This window comes from Mercenaria mercenaria, chromosome 18 (genome assembly GCF_021730395.1).
Source record: "Mercenaria mercenaria strain notata chromosome 18, MADL_Memer_1, whole genome shotgun sequence".
Lineage (NCBI taxonomy): Eukaryota > Metazoa > Mollusca > Bivalvia > Venerida > Veneridae > Mercenaria > Mercenaria mercenaria.
In genome coordinates this window covers 1,412,400-1,432,114 of record NC_069378.1, presented here as the reverse complement: position 1 = coordinate 1,432,114, position 19,715 = coordinate 1,412,400, and the positions used below count along the sequence as shown (strand labels likewise).

Genomic DNA, 19,715 nt, shown 5'->3' with positions numbered 1-19,715 from the left:
GCAACTTGAATGCAAGTATTTTTATATTCACATTTATTTTAAGTTTAACGATATTACATGTACATCATATAAAGTTCACTGCACGTATTCGCAAAATTTAATGTTAGAGCATTTTTGTAGCCAAATATTAGCTCGTGAACAACCATATTTCCAAATTTTCGAAACTTTATGAAATTTAACATATATTTATTTAAATAATTATTGACTGATACCCTTTTCAAAAGTTGGCGGTATATCGCGACAATATCAAACACCATGCTGTTATTTCGGTATGGGTGCGGTGAGTCACTATATTATATTGGACTTCGCTCTAGGACTCTACAATTGACATCACCACGTGAACGTAATTGAAATATGTCAACGACATCTACGTTGGCGTTTTTTAACGTAAAAGCAACTGAACATTTTATCATTGGAAATATTTGTCAATCTATCTTTTAACGCACCGTGTAAGGACTTAAACGGATATTCGATATTTTTTCCGACGACCAAATATCTGTATATCCGTATATCTATATATTTGTAAATCTTAAAAACTAAAGGTTACAATAGACTCCATGGAAGAACTGAGAACGAACAGAAAACACTGCCAACAGCATACATTGCAAAGTTGGCCAGTAACAACTGGAATCCGTAGTCGAAAGGTATACTTCAGTGTTGTTATAGTTTCTGGTTCTTTGGGATCATGGAGTCCATTCAATATATGTGTAATAGAGTTCCGCTTAAACCGGTGCTAGGGGGCGTGAGAGATGCTGCATATTTCATTACCTCTCATGAACAGACTCAGTCAAACCGGGTCTGCTATTATTTTGCATTCTATGCTTCTATATGATCGTTTTATAGATTTTATTCAAATACCTATCAACAAGTGCATTTCTATTATAGAAGACCGTGATATAAAAATGGGGATGAGAAGAGAAACGGTATGTTCAAAGGGGATGGGGCATACAAAAATGTATGTTAGGGTGATGATGGGGAAAGTAATAATACCAACTTACAAGACGTTACACATAACATATAAAACGACACAGGCAAAAATCAAGTTAAAATAGGAGAACCGCCTTGGTAATGTCAATAACCTAGATAAAGGAAAATGGCGACGTTTCCTGTAGCATAGAACGTTTTAATCTGAATACTATTATATATTATGCATATTTCATAAAGTTTATACAATTACAAACGTTTCCTGGATCAAATTACTCAAATGTTCAGCTAGAGCGTTTTCAGAACTTAAACTGATCTAAAAGTGACAAAAGGAATCATTTTCTTATTTTTTAACGGAGACATTTGTATAAACCTTAATAAGACATATGAAAGATGATAGTTTTAAAGCTCATTTAACTTAAATCAATCAAAAAAAAAAGTTTGCATTTAACATATCAGGTCTTATAACACCATGTGTACTGAAGCTACACGTGCTCAAACTACAAAATGTATATGATTCATTTGGCTGAAAAGCTATTAAGGCTTTCGCTTGCGGAACAAGCCGTCGTCATGTAATGCATTTCCGTTGCATGGCTTGCCGAGCTCAAATATTTCCCAATTACCATCATCATTTCGGGAACACAACACATCAGAACTGCCTGCGAAATGTATTTGTCTTTGAATTTTTTTTTGCATAAATTGTTTGATGGGTCGTCCTTCTTGTAGAATTTTAAACTCAGAGAACTGAATGCTGAAATATTTTCATAGTCCCAAGCACTAAGAGAAAAAATATGTTTTGTATATAGTATGGTATGCTTTTCAAGGATACCTGAATTGTTTGATGACCAACTCGCTTTTCATCATCCATAATGTCACCAGAATGACCTACACCGGCTATAGGATTTGGCTCTCTGAAGTCGCACAAGAACTTCACACATTCATCGTCATAGAGGAAGCATGATGCATCGAGGAATCCACGCGTGAATCTTTTAAACTATACTCTACTACAAGGATATCCCCAACAGTGATCGAACACAACTTCATCGAAAGTGCCGGGTATTGTATAAAGTCGATTTACGAGGAAAAGTGTAGTTTTTGGTTTGATTAGTCGGAAAGACAGGACTTCTTTTGCTCCGTGTAATTCTGAAAGCAGAAAGAATATATGACTTCGCCTTTAGCACATTTTGCATCTCAGAGTAGAATTTATATAAGCAAATTCAAGAGAAGCGTTATTACATAGTTAAGTTGGGTCTTTAAGGAGGTAGTATACATGTACCTTATTACCAGGGTAGATTCAAATTAACTGAACAGTAGCAATTTATGTATTTCTTGTAGTTAATGTCTTAGCTGCTACAATCTATATTTCGTTTATTTCTGTCCTTAACTACATTTTTTTCTATCAAGGTTTGAAGAACATGACCCTTCAGAGGTATTTCATATTAATAGAAGAAGGACATACGGATACATTACATTTTTCAGTGTTATTCGGTTTCACTGTTATCCGTAGAAATGGGTAGTTGATAATGTTATTAGTAAGCGCGTGAGCTTTCTTATGTAAACTTAAAATGTATATGCCGCGGTCGGGGCTCGAGTTTCCATGGTAACGCAATTTCTTTCATTTTCAAACAACGTTGAAAAACGGCTTTAAACCCAAACAAACAAAAAAGATTAATTGACGGCCATATTTCGTTTTGGAGTTAAAAGTATCAATCATGCGATGCAATTTGCGTTTGGCAGCACTTTTCGGTCCATGTATTGTTATGTGAAACTTAACATTTACAAAGAGGCAAACATATGCCCCCAAATTCCGATCTGTGCTACTAGGGAAGCTTTCGACACTGGTTTCACGAAATTTTGATAGAATGATGGTCTTTATTATTTATTGTTCGCTGATAATATTTAGGTAGAATCGTTTATCTAAAGGTGTTTGATTATTATTATAAATATTAAATAAACGTTTGTGTGAAATAACTTTAAATATTTTCAAAAGATAAAAATGCACGTAAACAAAACACATTTTTTTCATAACTGTTTTATTAAACATCTGTAACAGGATGCTAAAAACAGATACATTAAAACGAATATTTGATATGCACTAAGAGGAACCTTTTGGTAAGTTAAATCTTGCTTTTTTCAGTTTTGATTGTTTTCTGTCCATCAAGCGTGGTAAGTCTAGTTGGAAAATGGACTGTTTTGCAACAACTGTCTCCCTTTACACGTTATTTGTATAGGGAAACGGTATTCCGATTATAAGTTTTTCTCTCCATCAAGGATGATAAGTCTAGCCTGGGAATAGGCTGCATTGCAACAATGGCCTCACTCTACATACTTAGTATTTTCATAGGAAAACTAACCCATAGGCCGTCTTAGGCAGAAATTTAAATACAGTCAAATACCGTTACCTCGATATTCAAGGAACTGCAAAATTGCAACGACGTATCCGAAGTTCGACGTAATGATATCGTCTATCTGGGACTACACTTAGCTGTAACTGGGACTTTGAAGAAAAGGGTTAAGATTAAAGTTTTGTACACAGTTTACCAGTTTAAAGTCCCCAGTGGTGTATAAACCACTGAGAATGCAATGATGTTGTCCCACTGTTGTTTTGTTATTGTTGTTTTTATGTTTTTCTAGTCCATGTACAGGTTCTAAAATTTAGTGCGGTGGAAACATTTTCTAACTGTAAACTATTTTAAGGCAAAATAGGAAGGGATAAATTTGAATAATTCAGTGTTCTCCTTGCTGCATTAAGACTGCAATGAATACCAAGAGGAATTAAATAACTCGAAGAAAAGAAGAAAGTTATGGTAGTTACGATCGAAATTATTTCATATGCAGAATTTGATTAAACTCTGATTTTTTAAACCCAAGGTTCCTATGTCAAAGATCAATGTCACACTTGGAGGTCAAAGGTCATTTTAGAGCTTGTCCGGGCCATAAATATTGAGTTATCTTTTTTCATTTGGCATAAATGTTCACTTATATAAGACAAAGTGTCATGCGCAAACCCCAGATTTTGTCCGGGCCATAACTTTGACCAGCATAAAGGAATCTTGTAAACTTATATGTGGCATGAATGTTTACTTCCATGAAACAGAGTGTCATGCGTAAACTCCAGATTTCTATCTCAAAGATTTAGGCCACACTTTGAGGTAAAATGTCATTTAGAGTTTGTCCGGGACATAACTTCGATAAGTAAGGAGCAGTCTTGTTTATTTGGCATAAATGGTCACCTCTATGAGATAAAGTGTCATGCTCTCTGTCATTTCTCTACTGAGCAATTTTGAATCAGTTCCTTAAAAAGAAGTGTATGAAGGAGTTGAACACACCAAATTTCTTTACTATGGCCTATTTTATGTTAGATAAGCAATATATTATGGCTGTGATTGATGGACGTTCAGAAATAGTTCCTTCAGCACGGATACAGGTTGATACACCATATTTTACAGGAGAAATTGAAGCCATGGTTTTGACAAATTTGATCTGCGACTTGGTTATAGGAAATATAAAAGGGGCTTGTGGTAGACCAGACATTAACTGGAGTAATAGTGACGGAAAACAGTCTTCCTCAAAAGAAAATATTGTTGCAGCTGTGGTAACGAGAGCACAGACTAAGAAAGAAAAAGTCATTAAAACCATTGAAGTCTGCCGAAACCAAACATGATGAACTTGATGTCGAACGTTTAAAAAAAGCTCAGAAGGAGGACAATACTTTAGGAAAACTGTGGACATATGCCTCGGATCAGAAGACAATGAAGACCAAGAGTGGTTTCACGTGTCTGTATGAAGTCAAAAAGGATGTATTCTGGTGGTCATATTCTTGACCTGATGGTCACAAAGCTAGAAGACAAACGTGTGAATGTCTCAGAACCTTTGCCAGACTATTACATCTCTGACCACTGCTTTGTTAGTTGTAACATTGAACAGTGCCGCCCTCCCTTGATCAGGAAAGAAATCAAATCTCGAAATTGGAAATCTGTATCCAGTGACATATTACAATCAGAATTCGGTCAATTAAATAACATTGTAGTGAACTCGTCCAATGTCAATGATCTTGTGTCTGAGTTCACTAGAATCACGTCCGACATTGTTCAGAAACATGCCCCTCTAAAGGAAAGAACTATTCTCTGTAGACCGACAGTTCCTTGGTACTCTGGATACCTAAAACAGCTGAAACAATACAAACGATCAATAGAAAAAATCTTTATGAATGACAAATCTGACCTTTCAAAGAAAGTGTATAGTGGTGTAAGAAATGTATATAGTGCTGAACTTTTTAGGGCCAAGGATGAGTACTACCGTAACAAGCTTGGAGAAGCTGAAGGAAACATCAAAAAGCTATATGCTGTAACATCCGATTTACTGGGAAGGTCGAAGGACAATCCGCTCCCATTACACACAAGTGCAGTATCTTTGGCAAATGACTTTCTACGATACTTTGCTGATAAAATAATCAAGTTGAGAAATGATCTTGACAACATATCAACTGAAGCACCCAATGGTAATTCTTCCTACTCAAATCCACCTGTGATTATGAATACATTTACTGCGTTCAAACCACTTTCCGAAAACGATATTTTGAAACTTGTATATGCATCAAAATCTACAACTTGTGAACTTGATGTGATACCAACTAAGAAATTAAAGGAGCATTTTTCACAACTTGCTCCCGTTGTGACAGAAATTGTAAATCGATCACTGCTATCTGGTGTGTTCCCTGAGGAATGGAAAAGTGCTGTGATAAAACCTTTGTTGAAGAAGAAAGGTCTCCCACTTGAACTGCAAAACTATCGCCCAGTGTCAAATTTAACATTCCTCTCCAAAATTCTTGAAAAAGCTGCACTAAATCAAATCAACAAGCATATTGAAGCTAACAATCTCCTCCCAGCTTACCAAAGTGCCTATAGAAAATATCATGGGGTTGAAACAGCAATGGTCAAAATGTATAATGATCTTTTGGAAACCATAGATGAAAATCAAATAACAATCGTGGTCATGATCGACTTGAGTGCAGCGTTCGATACCATCGATATCCCGATACTGATTCAAATCCTTCAAGATGACTTTGGTATACATAGCACTCCCTTGAAATGGATAGAATCTTATCTCACGAACAGAACAATGAAAGTTTTAGTTGAACAGTCAGCATCTGACACGGAGCCACTGAGGTTTGGTGTCCCGCAGGGTTCTTGTGCCGGACCAGTGATCTTTACCCTGTATATATCGGCTCTCAACCGAGTGGTGCAGAAATATCCAGCTGATCTCTATGGATACGCGGACGACCACAAGATTGCGTTAAAAATTCAAGCGGGAAATTCTCAAAATGAGACAACTGTTCTTCAACAACTCGACAGTTGTCTCAATGAAATCATAAAATGGATGACAACCTTCAAACTGAAAATGAATCAATCTAAAACTGAAATTATTATGTATGGAACAAGACAACAGTTAGCGAAATTGAACATCACAAGTGTAAACGTTGGTGGGTGTGACGTAAAATGCGTCGATCATGTCAGAGACCTAGGTGTAACTATGACCAATACACTCAACTTTGACCATCACATTCAGAAAAAATGTCAGATAGCTCATGTGCAGTTACGAAACCTTAGGGCAATACGGAAACATCTCACACAAAAGTCAACTGAATCATTAGTGCATGGATTGGTTCATTCTCACATTGACTTCTGCAACAGTTTATTTACAGAAATTCCAGCCTACCAAATCAATAAACTACAGCGAGTCCAAAATCATGCCGCTAGAGTAGTCAAGAATGCTTCCTATGAAAGACCAAGTACCGAACTTCTGAAAGAATTACACTGGCTTCCAGTTAAGGCTAGAGTCATGTTCAAAGTTTTAGTAATAGTCTTCCGTGTCATCAATGGTACAGCTCCAGTATATCTGAGGGAAATGTTTGTACCTACTCGACAACGATACAGACTTCGCTCACAAAGTGACACTAACTTTAACATCCCTAGACGGCGAACAAAATTAGCAGACAGATCTATGGCGGTCGTTGGTCGCAAATGGTGGAACGATCTGCCTAGCTATCTGAAAAACATTCAGTCTGAAGCCAGCTTTAGATCAAAACTGAAAACACATTTATTTAGGCAGTTTCATGAACAATGAGTGTAGTCTTGTTAAAATACAAAATATCAGAAGTGGTGTAAAATAGTATTTATACATGTCCAAATCTTTAAATCTAAGTTCTAGAATCCTGTTCATATTTTGTATGTATATATGTTAAATGTGTGTTATGTAATTGTAAAGCGCAATAGAATATTTTATAATTTTTGCGCTATATAAATGCCATGTATTTGTATTTGTATTTATTGTATAGAACCTTCGAAGAAAGTAAAGGCAGTATTATTATACAGTATATATTACCATATAATAAAACAAATTGTAATTCCAATTCAGTTCAGAAAGCGGGTTATGTCTTTAGCTCATGAATCAATAGTTTTAGGACACCTGCCAATAAGAAAGACAGTTGATAGAATACAAACAAGTTTTTACTGACCTGGGTTAACTAGTGATGTCACAAGGTTTTGTAGGTCGTGTGATATATATCATAAAATGATCCCAAAAGGAAATGTTAGAAAGGTTCCACTAGGAGGTACGCCAATAATGGAGACACCATTTCATGGATTTGATAGGACCTATTGCTCCTGTTTCAAAAAAGGGAAATCGGTATATTCTTATCGTGGTCGACTATGCCACAAGATATCCTGAGGCAGTTGCATTACCTAGGATTGAGACAAAACGTGTAGCTGAAGGTTTGTTAGATATATTTTCTAGAGTAGGATTTCCATCCGAATTTTGAGTGACAGAGGTAGTCAGTTTACCTCACAACTAATGGAAGAAGTGTTTAGGCTGATCAGTCTGAATCAAATATTCAAAACTCCATATTATCCCAAGTGCTATGGATTTTGTGAACGTATGACTGGTATTTTAAAGAGTATGTTGAAAAAGATGTGTCAAGAAAAGCCAAAAGACTGGGACAGATATTTGTCAGCAGTGCTGTTTGCATATCGAGAAGTTCCACAGGCCAGTACCGGATTCTCACCATTTGAACTACTCTATGGCAGGACAGTCAGGACCTATGCAAGTACTTAAAGAACTTTGGACTGAAGCTGAACACCAGAAACAGGAAACACCTATGAATAAGTATTAGACTTACGGAATCGATTGGTGGAAACATGTAAAGTAGCAAGAGAAAGTCGGCATGCAGCACAAGAAACACACAAACACCATTATGACCAGAATGCTAGAAACAGAAGTTTAAAGGTCGGGGATAAAGTGCTGTTACTTTTGCCAACTAACCACAATAAATTGATGCTTCAGTGGAAAGGACCTTACGAAGTAGCTGATGTGGTCAATAAAGTGGATTTTAAAGTAAGGGTCGTTGACAAAATAGGGCTTTACCATATCAATTTACTAAAACGTACGAGGAAAGACAAGATATTTTTGCAGGAAGTATCGCCGTGATTGAGACCGATGTTAGTACAGAGTCAGGGGTAGTTGATGACGAAAATGTGCTCGATCTTGTCAGAATAGGAGGGTCGGAAACATCAATCCTCAGTTATCGAAAGACTAAATAACTCGAAAGAAAATCTCTTGTAAAGGCTGGTACTATTAAGCCTGCCACCTCTGCATACAACTCCCCTATCGTTATGGTAAAAAAGAAAGATAATACAAACAGATTTTATATCGATTTTAGACGTTTGGATTCTGTAACGAAATTTGATACAGAGAAATGATGAAGATATTAGGTCAAAACTTCGTGGGGATAAGTTCTTCACAAAATTAGACCTCAGCAAAGGTTACTGGCAGATTCCCATCGAGAAGCAATATAGGCACTTGACAGCATTCACAACATCTGAAGGAAGTTTTCAGTTCCGAAAAATGCCATTTGGTATGATCAATTCAGGTGCTACATTTAATAAAATGATGCGAAAATTACTGACAGGATGCAAACATGCTGACAATTACGTGGACGATATTTTAGGTCACACAGTGACATGGGACACACATAAGTCAATGTTACAAGATATTTTTAAGAGAGTTAGGGATGCAAAGCTTACATAAAGACCATCAAAGTGTTTCATAGGATATACAGTCTTTCTTTGTAAAATTATTTTGGTAATAGCAAATCGCTTCATACGAATTTTCGGGTGATACAAACACATTCTTGAAGTCCCAATGAGATAACATGTTATAATTTTCCATTTTTTGATACGAACTGATTTTAGAAGTCGGCGGACATTTTTGCTACGCTTGGTTTTTTAACAGATTGAATCTGTACAGTGCTGATATTTAATCGAAGTGATTATCACCTGTAATCGATATATACATAATAAAGAGATTAACACTATGTATGCAGTTATTCATTACATTCGAGTCCAAGTAATAATGTCTTTAGCAATTGAGCGATAATCACTTTCATTTATACACCTGTCCATGAAATATAATTTCATTGTATATTTTAGGGCCATGTAGTGTACTTTTAGTATCAAAAATGGCTACGCCTAAGTCTGGCATAAAAAGAAAAGCAATTTATTTCAAATATTATTCAGAACTAGAGGAATTTGATATTCAGGAACTAAATAATAGTAAAATTCAACCAAAAATTACCAGTTTTTTTTTTCAAGTAAAAAAATTAAATACCATTTGTAAAGTACCTGTTGCAAAAATGCAGTATGAATTTTGTTGAGTTATTTTATTGTAACCTGAATACACTCGCTTAATCACTTTGAAACTACCAATGAACATTTATTCACTACTGTATTATAATTTATCGAAAGCTATTCATCGGCGATACTGGTGATACTGCCCAACTTGCTCGGGCAAATTATCCGGGTGTCATACATTCGTTAATACGAATTTCGTTTGATACGAACACATTTCCCAGGTCCCGAAGAGTTCGTATAAAGCGAGTTTGACTGTAGTTATATTTTTTATTCACTGGACATAAAGTCGGAAACGATCAACTGGAAATGGAAGATGATAAACTTGATCGCATAAGAATTGCTGACGAACCTAAGACTAAGAGACAAGTACGGAGCTTCCGTGGTCTAACAGGATATTACAGAAAATTCATAGCATCGTACCCGGATGTTGCAGCACCCCTGACCGACTTAATCAAGAAAGGCAAATCTAATAACGTCGTATGGAAAGAACAACATGCCAAAGCTTTTAACACTTTTAAAACTTTGCTTACACAAGCACCTATTCTACGGTTACCAGAATTTTTACGACCTTTTATATTACAGTGTGATGCTTCAGATACTGGGGTTGGAGCAGCACTTCTTCAGATGTATGAAGATGAACAATTTCCTATAGCTTTTGCGAATAAAGAAAATGCTCCAAAGAGAGAGGAACTTTTCGATAATTTAAAGAGAATGTTTGTCAATAGTTTTTGGAGTTAAGAAATTTCAAAAATATTTGTACGGCAGTGAATTCATTCTCGAGACTGATCATGCCCCATTGAGTTACATACAGAAATGTAAAGTAGAAAGCTCAAGAATTATGAGGTGGACATTGTTTTGCAGTGTTATAGATTCAAATTTGAATCCATTAAAGGTACAGAAAATGTTTGCGTTGCCTGATTATTTAAGTAAACAATAATTGATTAACTGAAGAAGAATACGATGTAACTGAGTTAAAAAAATCAAGAAATAGTAAAAAGAAAAAGAGATTTGTTTACAAATTATTCTTCATGTTTATGAAAGACTTATTTTCTTGAGAAGGGGGCTATTTGTCAGAATAATTTGTATACCTGATATATTGGTAACGTAACATGTAAGCACAGATAGTGTTTGACTCCCTTTTCATGGTGACATTGCTATAATTATTGTTGAATTGATGTTTATAATAGAGTTTGGGTCATTCCTAGCTAATTTGGGTTCATTTAGTGGATAGCTGGATCCCAGCATCACACACTATGTTATATACAACAGTTAATTGGAACCAGATATTTGTTAGAGCTAGTACTCATTGTAAAATACTATGTATAAACTTGGACCAATCAGAAACAAGTTCTTTAAATAGCATGTCTGCTGAGGTATAAATAGATAGGTTCATTCGGTATCCAGCGATCGAAGAAGACACATCGTGGCTTCAACTAATAATTTATCCCAGTACCTTGATAAGGAAGCTATTGCAACTACACTAACAGGGCGGATAAATTATTAAAAAGAAGACGTTTGAAGTTCATAGACTAAAGAAGAGTTGTAGAATGTCAACACAATTTCGAGCTATCGGGCCAGTGCATAGGAGTTTTACCTTAAGGGTAATTGAATGCTATAGACGATAGCAAATATAGGCTGAGCATCGGAAAGCTGAGACAGAGACCCAGAGTTAAGTAAACTACTGAGATAGCAGGAACGTTTCAGGTTATGGAGTCGGTTCAGCATTATTGGCGAAGTACAGCCAAGGCATCGGAGATATATCTATATGATACTTGAATGCTACAATATGATAGCATATAGGCGCTGAGCATTCCAGGAGTCAGGGCATTCATATAGAGTTGTAACTTCAATTAAGAGGACAGAGGCCGAGCATCTATGCGATATGACTCGTTTGTTGTTGATTCAAAGACATTGTCTGACACGAACTTCTACAAAAAGACCATTTTTAAGTATAGAATCTCCAGCCTATAGGAGTTTGAGCTAGTTATTATAAATTGAAGATTTAGTTTGAAACATTAAGTAATTAGCCTGATCCCTGAAATTATCTAGCTCTTAATTAAAATCATTCAAGAATCATTGGGGGGTCTGTCCCGAGTGTGTGTGTCTCTGGAGACACTGGAGACAGCATGTACATGGTGGTGTTTTTCAGGAAAAAATGCCTTCCATAGGTTTTCCAGGGGGTGCGCGTCCTGGGGGCGGGGTGCTTTCACGATGTCTCGTCCAGGGGGTATTTCTCTGGAAATATATCTTCCATAGGTTGTCCATGGGGTACACTGTGTCAAATTACTTTGTCCAGGGGGTGTTTCCCCTACTTATGCTTGTCCAAGGAGGGTGTATTGGGGGTGTGTGAATCAGAAATTGGGACGGAGAATATTAGAATATTTATTTACCATAGTATCAATGTAATTTACATGCAAAAATAAGTCATTTACATGAATGGATTTTTTTACTTAAAATACAATTACAATTCAATATAAAAAATATAAAAGTTATTTTGCAGACCTTGCCGATCATTTAACTGAATTTCCTTAATTACTTTCAAACCCTTTATCCTTTTGATTCTTCGTGGTATTTGAAATGTCATTGTTACTGTGTGATCAAGAAAAGAGCTAATTCACGGGCAGTATCAGTATTTTACTTCCTATTAATGATTTCGAGTCAGCGAGAGTCCCTCTTCAAAATGTCATTATTTTCCTCAAAATACTAGAGAGTATGACGGGTTATGTAACGCGTATAAGTTGTATTCGTACGAAGATAGCCGCTCCAGTTACATTTTAGGGTTAAATATTAAAAAACAAGACCAGGCGCAGAAGTAGAAAAAATGTATTTATATTTCATATTTGGAAATGTCTACTTTATCTGCTCAGTAATTATGTAAACATGTAATAACATGTCTGGGTAAAAACAGAACTATGTGCATTATTTTAAATCACGACACACAAATAAATGATTCATAGGATAGACGGTACTAATGCCTCCGCTATGGTGTTCCGCAACACAGGAGCTCGAGGTCGGGAACGCAGATTTTTCTGCCTTATCCGGCCTTTATATATTGCCAAAGCTTACGGCCTTTACGAATATAATCCAAATTTTCCATAATCTCAACTTTTAAAAATTACTCACAAACTCGGGTATACTAAAAACACAAAAGGAGTGACATCCGCCATATTATCCGCAACGTTCGCTCAGAGTAACGTCCCTTCGGCGCGGCTTGATTTTTATTATATTTTTGTTCCCGATTTTATCGCCCGGCGCATTATTAAACCGAGTTACATGCAACCGGATGTAAACAAAGCGCACATGTAAACAAGCTAGTTTAATGACATGATATGATGTTAGATTTATACCAAACAAAAGCATTTGATGCCATACTCTCTGGCCACAATATTGTTCTATTAGGGCAGGCAGGTACAGGGAAATCATTCGCCATCAACGAGAGTGTAAAGGCACTCCGTGTACGAGGTAAAATGTATGCGTATGTGGCTATACAGGTATTGCGTGCTTACAGTACCCAAGTTTACAACCGATGACTCTGCATCACTTTGCTGGTTTAGAAGACGGCCGACATTGTAACAAGAAGCTTGTCCAGCTTGTAAATAATGATGAACGTTTTGCCAAAACTAAATTAAGGATCCTGCAAACAGATGTATTAGTCATTGACGAAGTGTCTATGGTTAGTAAGAAAGTAATGGAAAGTGTAGAATACGTGTGCCGTGCAGTAAAAGGTAATGATGCTTGTTTTGGTGGTGTTCAAGTAGTTATTTCAGGGGACTTTTATCAACTGCCACCAATTCCGGACGAGTTATACGGAGATGCTGGTAATTTTTGTTTTGAAACAAACGTTTTTAGTTCAGTGTTTCCACACATAATAAATTTAAAAACAATACATAGGCAAACTGACAGAGACTTGATAAACTGCATAAATGAACTTGAAATGGGTAACCCTAGCGATGAAACAAATTTAGTTTTGAAGAACCTGTCACGACCCCTGCCAGCAGAGATCCAAAATAAGACTGTGAAGTTATTTGCACGAAATATAGATATTGCTTTGTACAATTATCAACAAATACAATTAGTAGATGGTGAAACAAAATTATTTGAAGCTGTTGATTATGGTGACATCTATTATTTAAACAAAATGATTGTTCCAAAGAAATTAGCCTTAAAAAAGTCAGCTAAGGTTATGTTATTGAAAAATATTGATAACCAGTTAGTAAATGGTTTAGTTGGAAATGTCACAGAATTTAAAAATGACTATGTAGAAGTAAATTTTGACATAAATGGTAAGTCTAAATTAGCAAAGTTAACTAGATATAATTTCACAAGGTTTGATCCTAGTACAAATGTCTGTATTGCAAAAAGGTATCAGTTCCCTTTGAAGCTGGCATATGCCATGACTATTCACAAATCTCAAGGAATGAGTAGAGCCTACTTTGAAGTCAATTGCAACCATGCTACAAACCCTGGACAGTTAGGGGTTGCAGTTGGGAGGGCAATGTCAAGTAATGGTCTTTGTGTTAAAAATTACCATCCTTTTTTGGTAAAAAAACACCCGCAAAAAGTGAATAGTTTCTATGAATCATTTACCAGCTTTGAAAATCTATAAGATGACTTGAGTTGTTGTCAGTCTAACTATAAAGGGGAGGTTCATGCTGCCAATTTAAGTGAGATCAATTCTGACTCTGATTATCAAGACTTTGAAAGAGCGCTCCGTGACTTAGATATAGCTGATTCCCATACAGAACGGGTATCTTTAGAACATTCATATTCCTGCGAATCTAGTCATTTAGACAGAGATCATACATATTGTGCATCTTTAGACTTTCAGGAAATTAAAAGTTCAATTGACAAGGCAGTGTACAGTTACTTAGACACGCCAGAAGAAGCAGCAGCTAAAAATGCTTACGACTTTATTTTAAGTGATAAGAGTGAAGTTACAGAATGGTACCATACACAGCAAACAAATGTTACTGACATGTACAAACAGTGCTGTACAGAAACACCTGGTAATTTAAAACAAAAACACTTTACTGAATTTTATACTGCTTTTAACAGGTATCTCACTTCTGCTGAATACTTTGATGAGTCACAGAAACTGCTAAAGTGTCCTTTCTCTCATCAGATATTAACATCTGCTATGTTTGTTATTCAAGCTAACCTTTTGACTGAAGAATCTGAAGCTGTACAATCTGTAGATAGTGATGTTTTAGTGCTGCCTGATGTAAATTCTCAAATTTCACCAGCTGGAAAAGGAAAAATCAGGTATATAGGTGGGTACTGTATTGCCAAGTGTAGGTATAGACTGTGTAAATCCATGAAAGACTGCCTCTTCTCTCCTGGAATGGAACAGGAAGTAAGAAACTTAAAATACCAAATAAGTATGTTAGATAAAATGACTGTTACAGCTAGTGAAATATTTTCCACAACAAAACATAGTGAAAGTCTTGAGGAAACATCTATAAAACAAAATATCTGTGAAAGTTTAACTAATATTTCAGACCTGGTGTTTGATATTTTTACCGTTTTAGAAGCGACATCACGGAAAATAGTGACATATGAAGTATTAATGAAAGAATCCAAGTATATGTATAGGTTTACCATTGACAAACTTTTATCAGATTCAGATTTGTCTGAATGCTTTGTGAAAAAGTGTTGTAATTTTCAGAGAATGGAGGATTCAGGTGAGCATGATGATACTGATATTCATGAGATATGTGATTTACTAACTCTGACATGCGAATATGTCCTGTTAACATATGAAAGAATTGTTCGATTATTCACAGCTGTTGTCTTTTCACAGTTCAGAAAGGACTACTTGCGGGTTTTGAAAATGGAAAAAGGTAAGGCTTTGAGAAAAAAAAGTGTTGGAGAAGAAAGCAAAGAAGGATACTGATACAGTGACATTAGAAACAATAAAAAATGATAAATCTTCTGGAAAAACAGTAACACATCTGAAGTTGAAAGCTATTGCTATACAAGATTCCACATTCTATATGGCTTACAAAAAGGCAGAAATTATTCAACTTTTAAAATCTTATGGACAGAGAATTTCTGCAAAGGCAAACAAAATGCAATTAGGTTAACATTTATACAATTACCTTTTAAATGAAGACACTTTGGTTATGAGTAATCCAGAATGCATCTCTGTAGAGTCAACACAGTCATCAGAAGTAGTGTCTGAAGTAGTGTCGGAAATGAGAGCAGGGAACTCACTTAACACAGAAACAGAGCCACAACCTGGAACATCTGGTAGGGTGGTGCATGATGACAGTGAACCAAAACCTAGCTCATCTTTTGAAGGACCTTGTCCGCACAAAGTGAAAAAGTCTGTCCTGAAAGGGAAAGGAAGAAAAAGTACAAGCTCAGCACCTATTAAAAAGTTAATGAGTAGTAGTAAAAAGTTTAAAAAGAGGATCAAAAAACCTATCAGTTCAGATGAAGAAATAAATGACGATAGTGAACTCTGTGGAATTTGCTCCAAAAAGGAAGAAGAAGGTGAATTTTGGATATCATGTGATTCCTGTTTATAATGGTATCACAGGGAATGTGTTGCACTTGATGATGATGATGACTGGAAGTTCTTTTCTGGAAATGATGCACTCTTCATTTGCCCTATGTGCCAGTAAAATTCCAGTTAGGGAATGACTTTCATTACTTATAGGTAAGATATACAATAAAATTATTTGTTTAAAAAGATAGTGAATATTTATCAGGCATTTTTCAAAAAGACAGTAGAGGGGACTGTGCTGCTTTTTAGTTTGTCCCTCCAAAGTCATGTACAAGACATGTATGTCCGCAAAAACATTTGAGCCACGCCATGAGAAAACCAACATAGTGGTTTTGCAACCAGCATGGATCCAGACCAGCCTGCACATCCGTGCAGTCTGGTCAGGATCCATGCTGTTTGCTTTCAAAACTTATAGCATGAGAGAAACCGTCAGCGAACAGCATGTATCCTGACCAGACTGCGCGAATGCGCATGCTGGTCTTGGTCCATGCTGGTCGCAGAGCCACTACGTTGTTTTTCACATGGAGCGGCTCATTTATTTCACCTGTGATTTGTACCGGGAACCCAATTGGGAGTCTTGTGCTGTACCTGTTGAGCCAAATGGATTAGCTTATTTGTACACTTCATGATGTCAAATTTTCTTGATACAATAAAATTTGTCACTAATATTAGCTGATTGCAAATACTAAATCCATACAGGCATGGTGTTACAGCAATATAAATTCATATAAAATTTGCTTTTGCTGTAATCATGGTGAGATATGCTGTTTTATAGAATTTATCCTCATCCCTGCAAAAAATATCTAATCAGCATTTTATTGAAATTGATGGACAGTACTATATACACCACTTTATGTTCATTTTAAGTGTTTGAAAACATTTTGTACTCTGAGTATAAAATGGGACAAAAAATTCATTTTTGACACTGGTCAGCTGTGAGTTAGTATCTTTAAATAAATATACAATTTGATAGAAATCCAATGATTTTAATATTCATAATCAAAATGTCATTTTTATATGAAAAAGACCACTATATTTTGAATTTGTCATTAAAGAAAGCTTGGGAATAAAAATACAATGCTGCATAATTTAAACTCATTTGAATTGTGGATTACTTACATATATATCTGTCTTTTTTTTTCATACTAGAATAAAACTACCAAAAATATGGTAAACATATAATTTTTTAATTTGAACAAAAATAATGGAGGTACTGATTTAAGTGATTTTAGGTACTTTTGATGGAAATTATCAGTCTTTTATCGTGAAAACATAAAGTTTAAACTATTTCATTTATACTAAATTTTGAGATTAATGTTGGACGGATAAAAAATTTTTTTTTTATATTTTGAATAGGATTTTGATAAAAATGATTCTTTTTTTCAATGTGAAATAGTTCCCTATGCAGGTCTAACTTCATGAAGGAACAGGAAAGATCTGCATATAGATTGTATCTCCCATGAAGCTTTTATATTTCAGAATGTTATAACATAATGGTGTCAATGTCAAATTGGGAAAATTCTGTTATTACACAAAAAATGTGAGAAAACAATTATTGGAAATAGCTAGGAATGACTTTATGCAAAAAATGTTACTAATTAAGGCAAAACAACTTTGGTTTATATAACCAGGGCATTAATGAAATTGTCAGTCAACTTTTTATTTAAAAGCAGTACATTTGCATTCCATATGTGATAAGGAATTATTATATTCTTTGTTAAAACTCAACAACCTTGTTGCTTTTTTGGTATCAACATTCTTTAAATAATCAGCAATTTCTGTAAATTGATAAACAGAACCTAGTACAACTATTTTGAAGAAGAAATTCCAACCTCATCAGTTCTAGTATAATTATATATATACTTAATACTTTAAAGGGACATGCCTCCAGATGTACATCACAGTGTTATTTTAGCAATGAGGCTTTTATTGAAAACATCATATTTTTTAAAAAGTATCATTAAAGTAGATATTCTATTAATATGATTAAAATACATGTAAGTAACCTAATTCTGATAAAGCTTAATCCTGACTAAAGCTGCTGCTAAGAGATTTTCCACATGTTTTACCGGCTACATGACAGTTTTATGAATAATTAATGCATTATGGCAGCCGGAATCATTCTGTTACCTTTTATGATTAATAATAAAAGGTAGTTTTTCTCAGTTTTCAAAAGTAAGTGATATAAATTGGTAGGTGTGTCCCTTTGATTATGATATAATGTTTACTTACCAATCAATACTTTTTCACACTGCCAACTGTCATGGTATTAAGTATAGACTTAAGGGGTTGTCTCTGGTCACTGTACACTTGAGCACCAGTTCCACCAGTGTTACTTTTTCTGGATATTGTAGTTTGACCAAGAATAACATTGTTCTATGTACGATTGTAGGTAAGTAAGTTTGGATTGGTATTCGCACCATTATGCAAACCCCTTTGCTGGGAGAAAATATTTTCAATGGGATCACTATTTACTCGACTGGCAACAATTGACCCAGCAGACCTAGTAAATTTGTCCTTACACAATTCACTAAAACCAAGTAACAGAGATGCAATGTCCTCTCTTGTCTGATGCGAAATGAGATTTTTTTCACAGAGACCTTCCTCAGCCTCCCAGTTGCGGAACCAGGACAACACATTTTTATTTTCAGCAAGTGTTGAGTCATCATATTCATGAATTGGCCTTTGATCTCGAAAATTTCTAACTAATATTGATGTCATTTGTAACAGTTCAATACTACTGGTTAAGGAATCTTGTTCATGTTCAGGAAGGGATTCTTGATATTTTTTCATTAGGTGTAACATATTGCTATTCAGAACATCTTCAGCTAAGGCGTTTCTCATTTTAAGCTGTGGATTTAAAAAGAAGTGATCATTTGTTAGTTTGTGGTAAACTTTAAGTGGATTAGTACTAGTGTCCCACTGATAAGCTTTATACCAATGTTCCCAGACAATATCTTTTCCTTTATAAATTAGATGTTTTGTATTTTTGTCTGTTTTCCCACTTTTAGATATATTGTTCCTGATCTTTTTCATTAAATGGGAGTAATCCATAATAATACAGATGTCTGGTTTTGTAGGGTCAAAAATGTTTTTGGTTTTCATGGTATTGTAATGCCCCGGATAATGAGAACTTACCACATACTTTGTTCATCTCGGGTGCTAATTCTAGTCATGGTTTCCTTGTTTTTCATCTTTAGCTGCAAGTAACGTAACACAGAATTGTACACATATGTGTTGATCTAGATAAAATGACCGATCAAACAGATATTATACAATCCTATGTTCGTTTTAATCTAGATTCTAATCCAAGTTTGTGAAGTTTGTTTACTTTCTGGACTGGATTCATTTCTACATTTATCTGCATTTTACATCGTTTTTCCTTTATGTGAATCACTGTAGCAGCTGCACAATCACTCCATGTTATTTAAATGTTTGTTTAAGACAACTGTCATCCTTTTATTCAATCCTATTTTGTGTAAATCGGCTTTATTTTCCTGAGTCACATTTTTCTGACAGGAAGTGTATTGGTTACGCTGCATTGTGGGATTGTTTACTTCCGTTACTAAGCAGCAAACATAATCGTTGTCATCTTT

At 35.3% G+C, this 19,715-nt stretch overlaps 2 pseudogenes; one reads left to right on the top strand and one right to left on the bottom strand.

Annotated features, from left to right (window-relative positions):
• The first annotated feature begins 12,796 nt into the window (after window positions 1–12,796).
• LOC123539044 (uncharacterized) lies at window positions 12,797–14,234 on the top strand (annotated as a pseudogene).
• A 1,576-nt stretch (window positions 14,235–15,810) lies between these two features.
• LOC123539307 (uncharacterized) lies at window positions 15,811–19,224 on the bottom strand (annotated as a pseudogene).
• Between the last annotated feature and the right edge of the window lie 491 nt (window positions 19,225–19,715).